The sequence below is a fragment of the Periplaneta americana genome, chromosome 7, assembly GCF_040183065.1.
Source record: "Periplaneta americana isolate PAMFEO1 chromosome 7, P.americana_PAMFEO1_priV1, whole genome shotgun sequence".
Lineage (NCBI taxonomy): Eukaryota > Metazoa > Arthropoda > Insecta > Blattodea > Blattidae > Periplaneta > Periplaneta americana.
Window position 1 is genome coordinate 163,080,531 of NC_091123.1, and position 18,264 is coordinate 163,098,794.

At 36.1% G+C, this 18,264-nt stretch overlaps 1 protein-coding gene across 1 annotated transcript in view; it reads left to right on the top strand.

Moving 5' to 3' along the window:
• The first annotated feature begins 5,990 nt into the window (after nt 1-5,990).
• LOC138703666 (15-hydroxyprostaglandin dehydrogenase [NAD(+)]-like) overlaps nt 5,991-18,264 on the top strand; it is a 54,518-nt gene continuing 42,244 nt past the window's right edge. Inside the window, exon 1 of the mRNA XM_069831740.1 lies at nt 5,991-6,100. The gene's annotated coding sequence lies outside the window, so the exon portion shown is untranslated. The remainder of the gene's footprint in view (nt 6,101-18,264) is intronic.

Below are 18,264 nucleotides of genomic sequence, written 5' to 3' on the forward strand. Positions count from 1 at the left end.
ATCAAAAGTCTGTTCCAATTCCTCATAGAAGCTATCCTTTATATGGTCGTCTTTCTCTTCTGTAGGAGTATGAGCATTTATAACTACGATATCGCACCATCTACCCTTAAGTACTAAATACGATAACCTATCACTGATAAATTCGACCTTTTTTACTGCTGGTTTTATTCTTTTATGGATAAAGAATCCTGTTCCCAATTGGTAATTATCGTTTCCTTCCCCATAATACAAGTAATCTCCTATTTGCGTTATGCCGTTCCCATCTAACCTAACCTCCTGTACTCCCACAAAGTCTATCCTATATCTAGCTAGTTCTTTTGCTACTAATGTTACCCCTCCTGTTCTATATAGACTTGTAACATTCCAAGTACCAAATCTCAAAACCTTATTCCTTTGCTGTGGTCGTGCCAGAGAATCAGTCTCATTCCGAGGCTTATTTGAAGGATTCGTAACAAGCTGTTTTTTACGGTGATGGGTTGTTAGCCCTTTGCCCAACCCCCAAGCTGAAGGACCACCCTTCATCGGCTGTCCGCGACTGCTTATTCAATATATTCACAGCTACCCTCCATATCTGGAGGCCGTCTCTTCGATCCGCAACCTGAGGACGCGCCATGGCGTGGTGATAGGGACCCACAATACAATCCTTGCTATGAATAAGGAAAATAAGAAATAGTCGTTAAGTAGTTAAAATGTTGCTTTTCTTCCTACAAGTAAATTACATACATTAGAGAGTGAAGATAGTCATGCGAACGCAACATTGACTTCGTTGTAGATCATAATTACCTCCGTAATGACACACATTTATATTAAATAGTCGTAAAATAGTTACTTACGTAAATATATCGAGGGCATCATGCCAGAAGGGCTCATCATCAAAACTGCAAGTTTACATTAGAGCCACTTAAATATACAGGATCAATCAAAAGTCTGGAACCATATCCATATGCTTGATTTTCGATTACTATTGGTGTTACCAGTATTTGTAAGACCGAATGCTCTACCAGTGACACATTCGATTCTAGCCATCAACTATCTCAAAATCAGCCACTTAGGATACAACATTGAAATTTTAAATAGAAATGGGGTCATGTATGTATTCAAAATCATGTGAAATTTTCTGAGAAAAACAATGCAGCAATCCGTTTTGAGATATCTCTAATAGTTTTAGAGCTATTTAAAGATAACTGTCATAATGACACAAACATTAGTTACTGCATCTACAGATATTTTGTAACATGGCACGGTACTTTTTTATTTATTTTTAGTTGGTTATTTAACGACGCTGTATCAACTACGAGGTTATTTAGCGTCGATGAGATTGGTGATAGCGAGATGATATTTGACGAGACGAGGCCGAGGATTCGCCATAGATTACCTGGTATTGACTTTACGGTTGAGGAAAACCTCGGAAAAAGCCAACCAGGTAATCAGCCCAAGCGGGGATCGAACCCGCGCCCGAGCGAAACTTCAGACCGGCAGACAAGCGCCTTAACCGATTGAGCCACGCCGGTGGCCGGTACGGTACTAAGGAGGCTTTGGAAAAGGTGTTTTAATGCAATTCTGGTAATTAACTTTTCCTGCTTTACTGTTTGGTTAACCTGTGACAGTTTCAATGCATTGTTGTGATTATTTGAAGCTTTCTTATAACAAATTTCTTGATTTTCGTTAAGACACAGAAATGTTGCAGCAGAATGGACGAACTGTTCCCTGGACATTGGATTGGTCGACGTGGACCAATAGAATGGCTGGCCAGATCTCCAGATTTAACACCCCTTGATTTTTTTTCTTTTGGGGTTACATAAACAGCTTAGTAGGATGAAGAGAAAATTGAGAATGTGGAACATATAAATAACCGTATCATTGAAGCCTGGAACTAATACAGAGTTACATAGACATAGGCATAGAGTTTTGACTTGATCAGCTTGCAGGGAAAAAAGCTCAGTACGAGTATCTATTGATATTACACTAGCGCGATTTGTTCTAATCAATATTTAGCTTTTTCGATATTAATCCGGTACTCCCGCATGTTCTTCATCTATGACAATAGACGTCTCTTCAACGTTCAATATAGTTTCTTAACATCACACCAATTTTTAAAAGCTTCCATGATCTCTATGACTTTGATATTTAAAAGTATCCAGAAAGTTATCTGATATAGTCTACATCACCAGCATACATTACTAAACAGTCATAGTCAATATAGTGCTCTAAATCATTAACAAACATGAGAAACAGTGAGGGACCAAGAATAGATCCCTGAGGTACAACAATATTCAGTAGGTATCCATTGGAAATTGTTTGTAAAAAGTGAAAAGTGGTAAAAGTGAAGACACAAAAGAAATGTAGGTAAGAAAAATAAAGGGAACTGACAGAGACAGAAGAAGATAAAAAAATAAAATAATTATAGACTAGATGACGTAATGTAGTTTATGACTAAAAACTGTACTAACAACTGAGCGACTGATTCTAAGATATTACCAAAATGAACATACGATACCTGAAGACTAATTATAATTTCTTCATTTTAATTGGCTATTTAACGACGCTGTATCAACTATTCGGTTATTTAGCATGGGTGGAATTGGTGATAGCGAGATAGTATTTGGCGAGATGATGCCGAGGATTCGCCGTAGATTACCTGACATTAGCCTTACGGTTGGGAAAAACCTCAGAAAAACTCAACCAGCTAATCAGCCAAAGAGGGAATCGAACTCGCGCCCGAGCGCAACTCCGGATCGGCAGGCAAGCGCCTTAGCCGACTGAGCTTTTCATTTACTTGATTATTTAATGACGTTGTATCAACAACTCGGTTATTTAGCGTCGATGGGATTGGTGATAGCGATATGAGGTCGAGGATTTACCATAGATTATCTGACATTCGTCTTACGGTTGAGAAAAACCTCGGAAAAAAACTCAACTTGGTAATCAGCCCAAGCGGGAATTGAACTCGCACCCGAGCGCAACTTCGGATCGGCAGACAAGCGCCTTAGCCGACTGAGCTACACCGTGACTTTGTTCATGTTCATCAAATCTTGAACAACATGTAGCCTAATTTAAGAAACCATGACCAAATCGGTCTGTGGTTAGTTCCTACGAAGCTTAAGGTACCTAACTTTTTTTTTTATTTTAGTTGGTTATTTAACGACGCTGCATCAACTACTAGGTTATTTAGCGTCGATAAGATTGGTGATAGCGAGATGATATTTGGAGAGATGAGGCCGAGGATTCGCCATAGATCACCTTGCATTCACATTACGGATGGGGAAAACCTCGGAAAAAACCCAATCAGGTAATCAGCCCAAGCGGGGATCGAACGCAACTTCAGACCGACAGGCAAGTGCCTTAACCGACTGGGCCACGCCGATGGCTGGAGTACCTACCTAAATCAATATATAGATCTGAAAATGAAAGAAGTTATTCTTGTACAGGGACATCATTTTATTTTTACTAACATTTTTAATATTAACTTGCCTATACCTCTGGATCAACGCCGTTTGCTACCCCCTTCCTCGACTGCAGTTCGATGATACTGGCGTAAAACACAAACAAATCACTTTACTAGGTATAGGAGGGAAGAAAATTAGATAATCCATTTACGTAAACTAGGAAATATTGCGCTTTTGAGTTTGATTATTTTCATTAGGTTTTTGTTTAATCAGAATAGAGTACAGTATTAACAATGAGTGTTTTTACTCACTAACTGAGCTGTCCATGAGGACGTATTCATTATGCAGTGTATATTATACTGTCTACAGCATATAGCGTACAATATAGAGAATGAAGTTAAATGGAAAAATAAACATAATATGGATATTTAAACACATTTTTTAAAATGGTGGCCGTTCATTTCGATACAGGCTTCAGTTCTAATGTGCATATTATCGCACTATAGATTATTGTACCTAATCCCAATTACCAGCTTCGTTCTTCGTACTAGTAACTCATGTTGAAATAATTATGTACCTACTCTATAAAAGACTATCTTACGTACTGTAAATTCAATCTTCACTTCTGTCCGATCCGAAAAGATAAAATTACTCAGACATACTATCTACTGTCTGTCCAAATGGTTATGTTGTAGGGTCGTAGAAAGGGAGGAAATCACGTGACAATTAATTACTTAACGAGGCCCTTTTATCTAAGTCATTTTAAACAGTTGTATAATATTACGTAGACGTCCAATTCCTAACAGAAGAAATTAATGTTCTCAGAAAAGAGCTAAGACAGCCCAGCCACTAGCTGGCGAATAATAGCTAGTGGGGGAAACCGGGATACGATGTAGGCAAATGGACGACAGTAGCTGTGCGAAAATGATTCAATAGTGGAAGCTCTTTCGTCACTGGAAAACGTGAACATATTTCTGGAACGTACTGTTTACTGTGACCGTAAGGCTACTATGGATCTGTATGGAGGACGGTTGAACTTCATTAGTAGAAGAGGTGGGGGAATGAAGTACATTCAAAAACTCAGGTACAATAAAAATTGAAGTAAAAATAAATTGATGTCCCTGTACATATATTTAATGTAGTATATTGCATAATTGCATTAAATAACATACTAGATACCAGTGGCGGTTCCTCGGGGGTGGGGAGGGAGGAACGTCCTCCTCACATTTTTCTTCTTTTGAAAGTAAATACCAAATAAAATATGTGCCTTGAAATTCGAGGAAAATTCGATAATTTTTAAGTTCACAGCTATAAGAAGAACTCGGTTGATCGAGTTTTAAACGACGCGCGCTCATGTGCTGTAGAAAACTGTGAGAAAGATGCGAGATTGTCTGTGTAGAGGAAAGGCACTCCATTCCTCCTCTACTACAGTTAACACACAGACAACAGCGCACTAGCGGCCAGAGAAAGAACCAGAGTTTTAAAGCAAGTAAATGAACGGATAGGGAGGAGATCCTCCTCTGAATCAGCGCATGGGCGGGAAATAGAAACCGACTGGTCGTGCAGCAAGCTCGCTACCGCTGCCATCTAACGATGTTTCATTCAACCAGACTAGAACACATCTAGGAGGAGGCACAATGAAAACAGTTTTAACTCAACGCTATGAAAGACACCATATAAACTTTTTTTTTTTATTATAAATCAAAAATATTATTCATTGCAGTTTATACGTATAGGCTACTATTCATGGTTTGAAACTTTCGTGGATATTTGAAAGTTAAAGTCGGGTTTATGTAAAACAAAGAGGAAGTAGTTCTACGTAGTTGGCCCCTGAAATTCACTTCTATTCATTGTTTACTAGACAGGGCAACAGCCAAGTTGTCAGTTTTGTACAAATATATTTGAAACTGAAAGTAGGTACTCCAAACTACATCATTTTTAACATAAAAAATTAATCGGCCACCGGCAGCTTTGAACAATAATGATAGTATGACTTTATAAGAACTGACATTCTTCAAAAGCATGTGATACTGAACTTGTAAAATGTACATGTGGCAACACAGATCAAGTGGGTGGTGCAGTGTTCTCGCTTTCCTTAAATTATTTCCCATTCCCATTTCCATTTTCGTAATATGGTTCCGGTTACGAGTTAGTAGCTAGTCTCTTCCAACACGTGTGATGCTGTAGTGTGATCGAAAAATGCTACGAGGTTGTGAATTTCCTTGTAATTGTTAATTTGCGCAATTAATCAACAATGAAAGGAAGAGAAAACATAATATATTTTGGACAATTTAGGAAACTCAGTTTACAAGAACTGATTAGATACAGAAGGGAAGGCCAACCCCAACATTACCTGGTCTTACATGTATGCATGTAGGCTAATTTGTAGCATGTTTCATTCAAGAAGGTGTCATTTCATGCTGTTAACCTCTTTCCTCCTCTTAAGAAATATGCAGGAGCCGCCACTGCTAGATACATTTATAGGTATAAAACCAACCAGGCACTCGGATTTCAAACTCTATATGGAAATCAAAGTGCTGTCCTGCGTTAAATATGCCAGCCTTGATTCCTGACTCTGCCACTGAAGATCTGTCTTGCATGCCAAGGCCGACAACTGTACCGCGTTTCTCTATCACCACACACTCACATCGTAACACTCACAATAATACTGCTTGTGTACTTATCTCCATGTGTGGAAGTGCTTCGCAGAGTTGGTGAGTTTAAATTGCATTAGAACGGAATACCGATTATCCTTACTAACTAGTAGCAACGTTGGTAAGTTTAGAATGTGTTTCGGACAATTATACATGAAAATAATTGAATCAGCGAGTGGAAAAAGGGAATAACTACTTTGAACCCAACTTTTCAGGAAACAAAAAAAACTTTCTACAGCTTTTCTGTTAAGTTTGATTTAAATGTTGTCAACAGTAAAAATGTTCACTATTGTTTGTAATATATATATTATTACCAAACTTTGCTCTATGCCTTGTTAATATTTGTATACAATTGTTTTAAATTTTAAAACTTATTTCCTTTTTCCACTCAATAATCATACATATACTTTATTAGCTTCCTAGCCTCTCCTCCAGTTTTTTCCTTCTTTAAAAATGTATATAGATGATTAAACAGGTTAATAACGACTTCCACATTACAATTTTATGGAAAAAAATATACAGAGTGAATCAAAAGTATGGAACCATATATATATATATATATATATATATATATATATATATATATATATATATATATATATATATCTTCCATATGCTTGATTTTCGATTGTTATAGGTGTTACCAGTATTTGTAAAACCAAATGCTATACCAGTGACACATTCGATTGTAGCTCTCAGCTATCTCAAAAGCCGCCATTTTGAATGCAACTTTGAAATTTTAAATGGAAAGGGGGTCATATAGGTACTCAAAATCATCTGAAATTTTCTGAGAAAAACAGTGGTGCAATTCGTTTTGAGATATCTCTAATCGTTTTCAAGTTATTTAAAGATAACTGTAATAATGACACAAACTTTAGTTACTGCATCTACAGATATTTTGTAACACGGTACGGTACTAAGGAAGCTTTGGAAAAGGTGTTTTTATGCAATTATGGTAATTAACTGTTCCTGCTTTACTGTTCGGTTAATCTGTGGCATTTTCAATGCATTGTTGTTAGAAAGATTATGAATACAGAATACTGTATGTACATATATCCAAAGCTTGTGAAGATAAAACATCTCCTGTACACGAATGAAGGAAAGTGACAAGTTCTGCATGTAGTCGAATAATAACCCAACAACATTTCCCCTTGTTTACATGCATCAGTTACTTCCTTTAGCTTATTATTAATTTATTATAAAAAGTTTCCAATATTAGCTGTAATAGAACAGTATTGAGTGGAAAAAGGGAACTACTACAGAAGTTATTTCCTTCTTCCACTCCACACAAAACAGACATGAGATTTTACGTGGCTAAGAATGTTAGTAATATTCCCTTTTTCAGCTCATCCAATGGGTCTATCATTGAGGAACAAAATGGCTATCTCAGTTCAATTTAGCAAAAAAAAATGTAGTTATTCCCTTTTTCCACTAACTGGTTCAATTAGTTTTAGATGGAATACATAATTACACCCGTTTTCAAGGGTGGCTAGTTAATAAGTCGATCAGACAAATATGCATGGCAATAACTACTAGGTCTATATACAAAAAAATGTAATGATAATTAGTGTAACTAGTACGTAGGTTGTCTGGTTAATGTAGTAATGTGCAGTTATACCCGCTACAAAGGTTGGCTGGTTATTATTATTATTATTATTATTATTATTATTATTATTATTATTATTATTATTATTATTATTATTATTATTATTATCATCTATAGGAGAAACCTGTGTAAAACGACCACCTTAATTTTAAGTGTTACTTTACACAACTTTCGGTGTGCTCAAGAGTCTAAATTTAAAGGTGTGAGTTGTACAGTGATATGGTATTTTTTTAAATTTTGAAAAAGTATATATATTGTCGAAATTAAATTTTTTCAGAAGTGTAATATAATGGCCGTTTTACACTGGCATCTGTGTAAAACGGTCCAGTGTATATTATGCTAGAAAAAATATGATAGAAAACATATTCAGCTGAAAAATACATATAGTTATACGATATTATTTATTATCGTGAAAGGGGAACATATTAATCTAATTAACTAAGATAATATAATTGAAACGAAAGCATTAATATGGTATCAATTATAACATGAATTAGGACATTTAAATTTAATAGTCTAGCGATACAAACCGCAGGTGAAATCATCGTCTGCTACAGGAAATTCTTCATGAGCCCATTTCATGCACGACAACAGCGAGCCCATCCTTCACCACTAGCTGAAATGGAGTGGATATTTTCTTGACAAAATATGCATTCAGCATCTTCCTCATCATCTAAATTCTCTTCGCTACTTGTAATTTCAATGTTCTTAGTATTCTTCTTTTCCAAGATTATTTTATGATACATGTTTCTTTTTCTAACTATATTCTTGAACCTGGCTGCTTAAGCTTTCTCTTTTAGTTTTTCAGCACATGGCATCTATATTCCTTTCTTCGACTCGCCGTCTCAGATTGGTTCTAGACACATCATACATTTTGCCTTCCTTTGTAGTTCTCATTTTATTTTCCTGAACAGCTTTAATGGCTTCCCTCATATTTTCCCTGCTCCAATAATTTCTATCAGTGTTCCTAATACGTCTACTTATAGCCTAGCTGATACTGGAAAAGAAACCGAATTACTTGTAATAATTCTAGCGTTTCAATGTATTACGTCAGAGATATCAGAATAAAACTATCAAGCATGGTGTAAAACGGCCAAGCACTGTGAAAAACGGCCAAGCACTGTGAAAAACGGCCACCGTGCATGGCCGTTTTACACCGAACACATGGATCTAAACAAACAAGCTTATAGCATAACACCGCCATCTTGAAGTAGTTTCGAACACATGCATGTTGAACTTTATAACCTCTATTATATCAAGCAGTAGATAAACATTTCACGTTATGTATATTATGTATTAAATTATACCAAATAATAAGTAGATACCTTAGATCAGAACCTTCAAAAACAGTTATCATATCGATATAATCATAAATTGTGAAGACAACGATCCACGACTTTACAGATCACTTTCAGAAGCAGTTCTGACGTAGTGCACTACATAACCAGCAATATGGCAATACTGCTAAAGGTATGCTTACACATGGCCGTTTTACCCAAGTAGACCGCTTAACACTGGTCTCCCCTACTAATAATAAATCTGTAGCCAAACTTTTTCTGGTAATTTTCGATTTTACAAAAATAATTGGTGTTAACATGTATAATTAACCATCCTGAAACCGAAAATCGCTTTTTTGAAATTTTTGTTTGTATGTCTGTCTGTCTGGATGTTTGTTACCTTTTCACGCGATAATGGCTGAACTGATTTAAATGAAAATTGGAATATAAATTAAGTTCGTTGTAACTTAGATTTTAGGCTATATGATCATCAAAATACTTATTTAAAAGGGGGGTTATAAGGGGGCCTAAATTAAATAAATCGAAATATCTCGCTTATTATTGTTTTTTGTGAAAACTGTTACATAACAAAAGTTCCTTTAAAAATGATTTCCGATAAGTTTTGTTCTATGCAAAAGTTTGGTAGGACTGATATTTAAGGATATACAAGACTTTTAAAATAACAATACAATACATTTTCACCGCCGCCGCCTCAGATTATAGCGTTGTTGTTCCTGCAGTAACTCCTATGTGCAAAGTATAAAATTTTTGAGTAGGAAGAAAAAACACATTTATTCATTCCATGACAATGGTACATAGGAGATCGTGAATTCTTACATTTTCGAAAGAAAGAAATATAATTATATATCACTATATATGCTGTATCACTATTTAAGTTATTTGAACGGTTCAGAACCATAGTGGGCCAAGCGCCATTTACTGAAGATGTAGAAAACAAGGGTTAAAATTAAGTTATTACCATAATTCAATGAAAACATATAGCAAGTAATATAAAGTATATACATTAAAACTAAAAGATATGTCAATCTTCATTAAACTATGGTTGCATGTAATAACAATTAAGAAACATGTTAAAGGAATTGTCATTGCACCAAATGAGTGCTCTCTGGACCAAAATGATCGCATTTTAATTTTCTTAATACAATTTAAATTAAGTAACATATTAAACGATTTATCCTACTATCAAACACGAATGTTCCCTGGATCAAACGTCCTATCTTAATTATGTAATTACTTTATATTTATTTCTAACGGGTGCAGCGGAGCGCACGGGTACGGCTAGTTATTGTAATAAAGTAGTTCAGAAAAACATTCACAGAAATGACTAGTTAATACTCAAAATGTAACTGTAGCTATTATTTAGAGCAGGCATGTCAAAACCCTGCATATTGTGCAGTCGTGCACATTGTGTACTTGTCTCTGTGCGATGTGCAGTTCCTATTCCCCTACCTGGAGGGAGTGAATCGGCTTGGAGGGGAAGGTGTCAGGGCTGTACATTACTTACAATAGCAGAACAGCTTTGGTTTCAGTAACCCAGATCAGTACGGGTGTGCTCATTGAGCTGTGATTGTGAATGCGTTATGAAAAATAAAGTGAGGGGTCCACAGATATAACGAAGAAGAGAAATCACGAATCATATAACGTAACTGTTATGATGTTTTCCTCAGCCAACAGTAATTATTTTAAAATGAAAGGCTTTCATCATATCATGTAGACCTAATAGTGATGTGAGAATTTAAATCAGATTAGTAAAGTTCTCAAAATATTATATTCCCCAGCTCTTATTTCTTAATTAGTACTCTCACGGCAAGACAAACATGACAATGACGTTGTTTTGGAGTTTGTACTAACACAGCCATCAATGGTTAGACGACTTACAACTTTTATTTGATAAGCTGATAAGTGATGAGAATATTGAGTGAAGAATACATGTGAGGGTCTTGAGGTTGTAAGAGAAGGAAGAAAGCAACTATTTGTAAGGAGGAAAAATTTTCTGGAAAAAATAATACACATGGCGAATTTTCCATGTCACGTTACTATATTATCTTAATATACCTACGTTAATAAATCTTTAAACCTGACATAAAGAAAATGTCCTCGCTTCAGAGCTCGAGAAGTACTCTTTTAACTCAATTCAGTAACGCTCCCAACTTGCTGATACTTGCTCTCAACGTTTTCCAAATAAACTATATATAAATTTAAATTCAAGCTTAATTTATCCAATTTATTAATAATAATGTGAATTTATATTAATATACAGGAAGGAAATGATTTCAGTGTAAAAGTTTCACAATGTCCTATTGCATGTAATTGGGAGTAAAATATTTTCTTTAACATTTGTGCACCAATGGTCCCAATAATGCTTGAGGAACAATGAAGGAGTATTACTTTGAAATAATCAGTACCTACTACGTAAAATGAAATACTGCGTTCGTTTTTGTTGTTTCGAAATTACTGCAATATTTATATTTTCTTCAAATACTGTATACAAATCATGTAAATAAATGATTCTTTACAAATGACTGCTTTGTAAATTATAACTGAGTAAGTCTATTGTTTCTTGTGTTACAATAATTGTCAAATATAGACACTGACAATAATTGTGTTTTTTCCTTCTGCTAAGTACGTTCATAATGTCCCAATGGCAATTTAATTGAACAGTAGAAACGCAGAATAGATTCTTGTACATCCCTCCCGCTAAGAACTGGTAAGAGCAACACGTGAATGACGCAATCTGCAAAGACCGGCGTTCCGTGCACATACACTGCACTTTCAGTGTCTGATTTTTGACATCCCTGATTTAGAGTGATTGGTTAATAAAGTAGTTCAGAACTACGAACTATAACGTATGCATGGCAATAATTAGTTTATACTCCAAATACATTTATACCGTTACAAAGATTCTCTAATTAATAAAGTAGTTCAGATCAACATTTATAGGAATAACAAATCTATATGAATGAATGAATATTCATAGTTTTCTGCCCAAAGGCAGGTCTTTCAATGCAAACCCAGCAATCTCAAATCTTCACTACTTTCTGCCTTCCTCTTAAGCTCCGCATATGATCCGTGTATCTTAAAGTTGTCTATCATCTGATAACTTCTTCTGCCTCAAACTTTTCTTCCGGTCACTATTCGTTTCAGTGCATACTTCAGTAGGCAGTTTCTTCTCAGCCAGTGACCCAGCCAATTTCTTTTTCTCTTCCTGATCAGTGTCAGCATTATTCTTTCACCTACTCTTTCTAACACAGCTTCATTTATTATTCTATCTGTCCATTTCACACGCACCATTGTTCTCCATATCCGTATTTTAAATTCTTCTAGTCTCTTCTTTTCACTTCGCCGTAATGTCCATGTTTATGCCCCACACAATGCCACATTCCACACAAAGCACTTCACTAGTCTCTTTCTTAGATCTGTTTCCAGATATCGGCAGAAGATGCTCATTTTTGTATTAAAAGCTTCTTTTGCCATTATTATTCTCCTCCTGACTTCCTGACAACAGGACATTATTGCATATACTACACCCAATTTATACAGGCACATCATTTTATTTCTACTAACATTTTTAAAATTAACTTGCCTATACCTCTGGATCAACGCCGTTTGCTACCCCCTTCCACGACTGGAATTCGATGATACTCGCGTAATATACAAACAAATCACTTTACTAGGTATAGGAGGGAAGAAAAGTAGTTCATCCATTTACGTAAACTAGGAAATATTGCGCTTTTGAGTGTTTTTACTCACTAACTGAGCTATCCATGCGAACGTATTCATTATGCAGTGTATATTATACTGTCTACAGCACAATAGCATACAGTATAGAGAATGAAGTTAAATTGAAAAATAATCATAATATGGATTATTTAAACACATTTTTTAAAATGGTGGCCGTTCATTTTGATACAGGCTTCAGTTCTAATGTGCATATTATCGCACTATAGATTATTGTACCTAATCCCAATTACCAGTTTCGTTCTTCGTACTAGTAACTCATGTTGAAATAATTCTGTACCTACTCTATAAAAGAGTACCTTACGTACTGTAAATTCAATCTTCACTTCTGCCCGATCCGAAAAGATAAAATTACTCAGACATGCTATCTACTGTCCGTCCAAGTGGTTATGTCGCAGGGTCGTAGAAAGGGAGGAAATCACGTGACAGTTAATTGCTTAACGAGGCCCTTTTTTATTTAAGTTATTTTAAACAATTGTATAATATTACGTAGACGTCCAATTCCTAACAGAAGAAATTAATGTTCTCAGAAAAGAGCTAAGACAGCCGAGCCACTAGCTGGCGAATAAAAGCTGGTGCGGGAAACCGAGATACGACGTAGGCAAATGGACGACAGTACCTGTGCGAAAATGATTCAATATTGAAAGCTCTTTCGTCACTGGAAAGCGCGAACATATTTTTGGAACGTACTGTTTACTATGACCGTAAGGCTACTATGACTGTATATGCGGCCTTGGATCTGTGTGGAGGACGGTTGAACTTCATTAGTAGAAGGGGTGGGAGTGAAGTACATTCAAAAAGTCAGGTACAATAAAAATTGGAGTAAAAATAAAATGATGTCCCTGTATAATTATATACATGGTCTAACTTGTATATAAATGTTATTACTCTTACATAAAACAATGTGTTTTTCACTCCAAAGGCATAGCTAAGGCAGAGTTATCACTAGCACTAGGACTTACATTACACTACCACCACCGCCATCATCACTACCACTTCCACCATCTCCACTTACTCGAATTTTTTCGTCCATAGTAGACTCGCACTGTTACAGAGGCAGGTGGCACGTTTGGAGTTACTCGCTCTCTCAACCATTTCTCTAAGCTGGTGGAATTCGTTTCTTGGCGGTAGTCACCAGTAGTTGAGCCATCTTTATAATTGAGGAGACCACCATCAAGAAATCCAGTTTCGAAACCTATATCTACTATTATTAGCAAAGCTCGGAACTTGGGGACTTGTGTCTTTGCACGCGGCTAAACGACTGGATTTCAATGTCAACAAACTCATGCTTCCAGCACGGAGGTACTGTCAAGTCTGCTATAAAAGTGGTTACTGGCTGGAACAACATATTGATAGTATTATGGTAGGTCGAAACACGTAATTTTATAGCATGTATAATAAAAATAAACATCAGCAATATATCAAATTTATTGTTCTGCTCTGTATATTTTATTACAGTGTATGACTACGAACATTCGAAGATTTTCGAACCCGTAACTTCTTCGCCTGTTAGTTAAACATGATTTGAAACGAGAAAAACTTATTTCCACGTCACATGAAATTATGGGAGCAAACTTAAAATAAATGTTTTCACTGTCATTGTTTTCTGTTAGATTTTCAGCAGTTGCTAGCTGATCTCTTATCTGAGAAAGATAAGTATATCCTAAATTTTTCTCGAAAATAGTTTTCAATTTGTGTGTCACTACTAGGGCAAGCCCCTCTACGACTTGATCCATGGCAATGGACAAATCTTCCACCAATTTAAGGGACTCCAATGTCTTTCAATGAATGCCGTTTCCAGCCTTTAGTTTGTGTGTGGCACAACTTACAAGATATAAGCTCTCCATTCGAAGAAAATAATGTATCTCCTCCGAATTCCTCCGCGAAATTCTGTACCTAAAATTTAAAAAATGTATTTTCAAACTTCTATAATACCCATTCGAATAACACATATTTTCTAATTCCTCTAACAGATCATTTATTTGTAATTCTCTGATTGTCATTGGCTTCAACAGGACACAGTTTCCTCGTCCGTAGATGTACCACTTTCTTAGTACATAGACTGTCCTCGAGCGCTTACAGCGTGAGCTTTGTGTACGCTGTACCTGTAACCTTACTCATGCACACGACACACAAGTCCCCAAGTTCCGAGCTTTGATTATTAGCCTTTTCGACTTCTTTCCTTCTAACATCTTTCCTTTTCTGCCACCATTTTTTGAAAATTCAAATCGATTTCTATCGAAGACTCAGAGACAATCTGTCTTTTCTCTGCTCTAAAGTGTTTAACTTTTGTGATATTCTTGCAACGCCAATCAATAATGTTCGGTCGTTCTCGAATGAGTCTTCGATCCTTTAATATCTTCCACAAAAATCTAATGCTTTTTAGTATTGTATTAAAAACATTACAACATTTTGTTATCTCTCTTCCCTCTAAACGCAAACTGTGACGTTGCACATAGGCAGAGATTTAAAAAGGATCTTTACAGACTATGGAGCGGTAATATTTTTCAACGGATGATACACCCTACTGAATGTTATGCCTAAGGAGCGGATTTTTATTTGCTAAAAAATTTAAATATATTTATTTTTTATGTGCTAAAAAGTACGAAAATATTTACTAAGAATTAAAAAAATATATATTTTTTAATATGACAAAAATACTTTACTTAGCTTGAAAAAAAAATGTTACTAGGTACTCACCAACCACACTTCAGTGCTAGTAGTTGACCGAGAATTGCAGTGAACAACAAAGGTCATCTCCAAATTCTCCTTCACAAATGCACGCCGATTATCTCTGAACAACGACTTATACTGCGAAGACGATCTTTCCACATCACAGGACGTCAGACGTGAATATTTAAAGAGAGGAATGTCACAAATACAAACACCGTCAATTCCGCCTACAGGCACACACTCCAATACTTGAGCAACTTTACACATTTTTTTATATCCACTGTTTTTCCCAAACACATTCTGTAATTTCTCCCTTAGTACTCGTACTTCTGAACCTGGTAGCGAGTCTAGGGTAATTTCCACGGCACGCACCTCCCTGTTTCAACAACAGGTTTTTGGATGTATCGAGTTTTTTATGGTATCACACAAAAAGCTTAGATTTGCTAATAGGAAAGCCAAATCGTTTTCAAACAACCATCTTTCAGTATATCTTGAAGGATATCGATTGACTAAGCCAGATAACAGTGAATCACAACAAGATAATATATTGTCTTACTTGATAGACATGAGCGAGAGGTGAGAGATTTGTTTAAATTAAATAATGTTCATACCCGACCTCAGCTATGTGTTGTACTTTACAAAGAAAGCGTGGAATGAAATCATCTTCATCAACAATAAACATTCCTAATTATGTGTTGCAAGATCTCTCCTCCTTGTCCATGTTAATTTATTCTCTAATAATAACACTGATATGCTGCCTAGCAGTTCTCAGAACTTGAGGCGATACTATTACGAAAATGGATCACGGATACACCACACAGCGCTTAGAAACAGAAAGCAACCAAGAATTCTTTAAAAAGATAACGTACTTCTGAGTGATATAATTGATTTAGTTTTAAAATATTAAAAGTTCTTGTAAAAAAATTATTTAAGTAAACAAACTCCAAGATTTATGTATTTATAATAGATTTCCTGAAAATATGTATTTACATAATTTTTTTGAGAAAATTTGTGTTTTATGTGAAATAAAATTCGGGTTTTAATTTGAAACTTCATGTTCGGAATTTTTAACTTTGTTAATTGTGTCTTATGACACGCAAAAAGAATATTTAATTACATAGGAATCCGCTCCTTAGATATGTCAGCTCGGCATATCGCACCCTGGCCTAGCCCCACTCCTCCGCTCTCAGAAGTAGCTACTAAACGCGGCCCTACAATAACTACACCCTTACAAAAGTGATCGGTTAATAAAGTACCGTAGTTCACTAATATGTTTTCGCGGGATATCAGCCGAGTTAAGATTTTGGAATGCTCCAAGCTTTCGACTGCTATCTCTGCAGCCATCTTCAGTATTTTATGTTTGACCACACCAAGGTCATTAACAAGTCAAGCCACTACTGGGATCGTACAATCAAGGAGGCCATAGAGATCAAGCTGGAGAAAAACAACTTTAACAGAGACAGTGGACTCCAGCTCAGTCAGGCATGGACACCGGCCTTAGACCAACTCAGGCCCTCTTACAATCAAGGTCATGAAGATCACGGACCGAGGACGGCAACCGATTCCAACCGGCGGAACAGGGCTCGCCGCCCGCCAAACTTCACGCAGGAATCCCGGGAGGGGCGGAGCTTACGAGCGATGACAATTCCCGGCCCCGGATTGGCCGATCCGCCAACCAATCCCGTTTCACCTGAGACAGCCTAACATCTATATAAACTTTCGACTTTCTGTTCGGACATCACTTCCCTGAAGATGGCTGCAGAGATAGCAGTCGAAAGCTTGGAGCATTCCAAAATCTTAACTCGGCTGATATCCCGCGAAAACATATTAGCGAACCAACGCCGAGAAAGCCTCAAATCATACATACCGTAGTTCAGATCAACATACATAGGAATGACTGGGTTTTACAATAATACCTAGGTTGTGTCTGGTTTGTAAAGTAAGGTAGTTCAGGTAAATATGAATGGGAATAATTCTCGGTGCTCGCGTAAAGGGGGTTAAGTATGAATTGGCTAAACTGGAATAAGTACAGATTTGAACTATCCACAATTACTTTTCTCTTGTGTTAAAGGGGTTAAGTTATTCTTCCATCTATGATGCAGTTACAGTGCTCCATACTTTGTGATAAAGGGGTTTTATTCAGTACCAAAGAAGAGAAGTTTACATATTGTTCTCCAACTAGGAGATCAACCGTGAAAGGAATGTGCTTACTATTGCGTCATCTATTGGAACGAAGTAAATAGACAATATTACCGTTATAACGTCAGTTTAAAAAACAGTGATCTAATTTTGTAACTAGGGTAGTATAAATATGTGTGCATCAATGTTATGGTTTGTGCTGTGAGAGTCAGCCAATAGAGATACGAGTACCCACGTGTGTAACCTTATGACATCAACATTCATTCACAGCATTACCCCGCTTCGTCTCATTCCGCAGAGACTTTCTCGTGGTTGGAGTACAGTATCTTACGATTTGACTTAACCCCGTTTTCCACTATTATATTTACAATACAGAAGATAATAACTGCATTATTTTGAAATATGATAAGATATAACAAACAAACAAGGTATTGGTTTGTAAACAAACTAATGCAACTGAAATTGTATTTCGTAATCTTTTTCTTAAGATAAATCGAAAAAAAATATTAACGGCTCAGATAATAGACATTCTACTCCAATAAGAAATTAATCTTATAAGTAGTAGTACAAATCTCTGTTATGTAATCATCCACTTTCCACATTACATAAACACTAACCAACATGAGAAGTCTGGCAAGATCAGTGAGTGTAGTATCATGACAAATTCTCGAATTTATCTTGCAAAAATACACTTCGCTATCACCAATTTTATCGGCTTCAAATAATCGTGCATTTGGTACGTTCTTAAATAACTGATTAAAATAATAAAG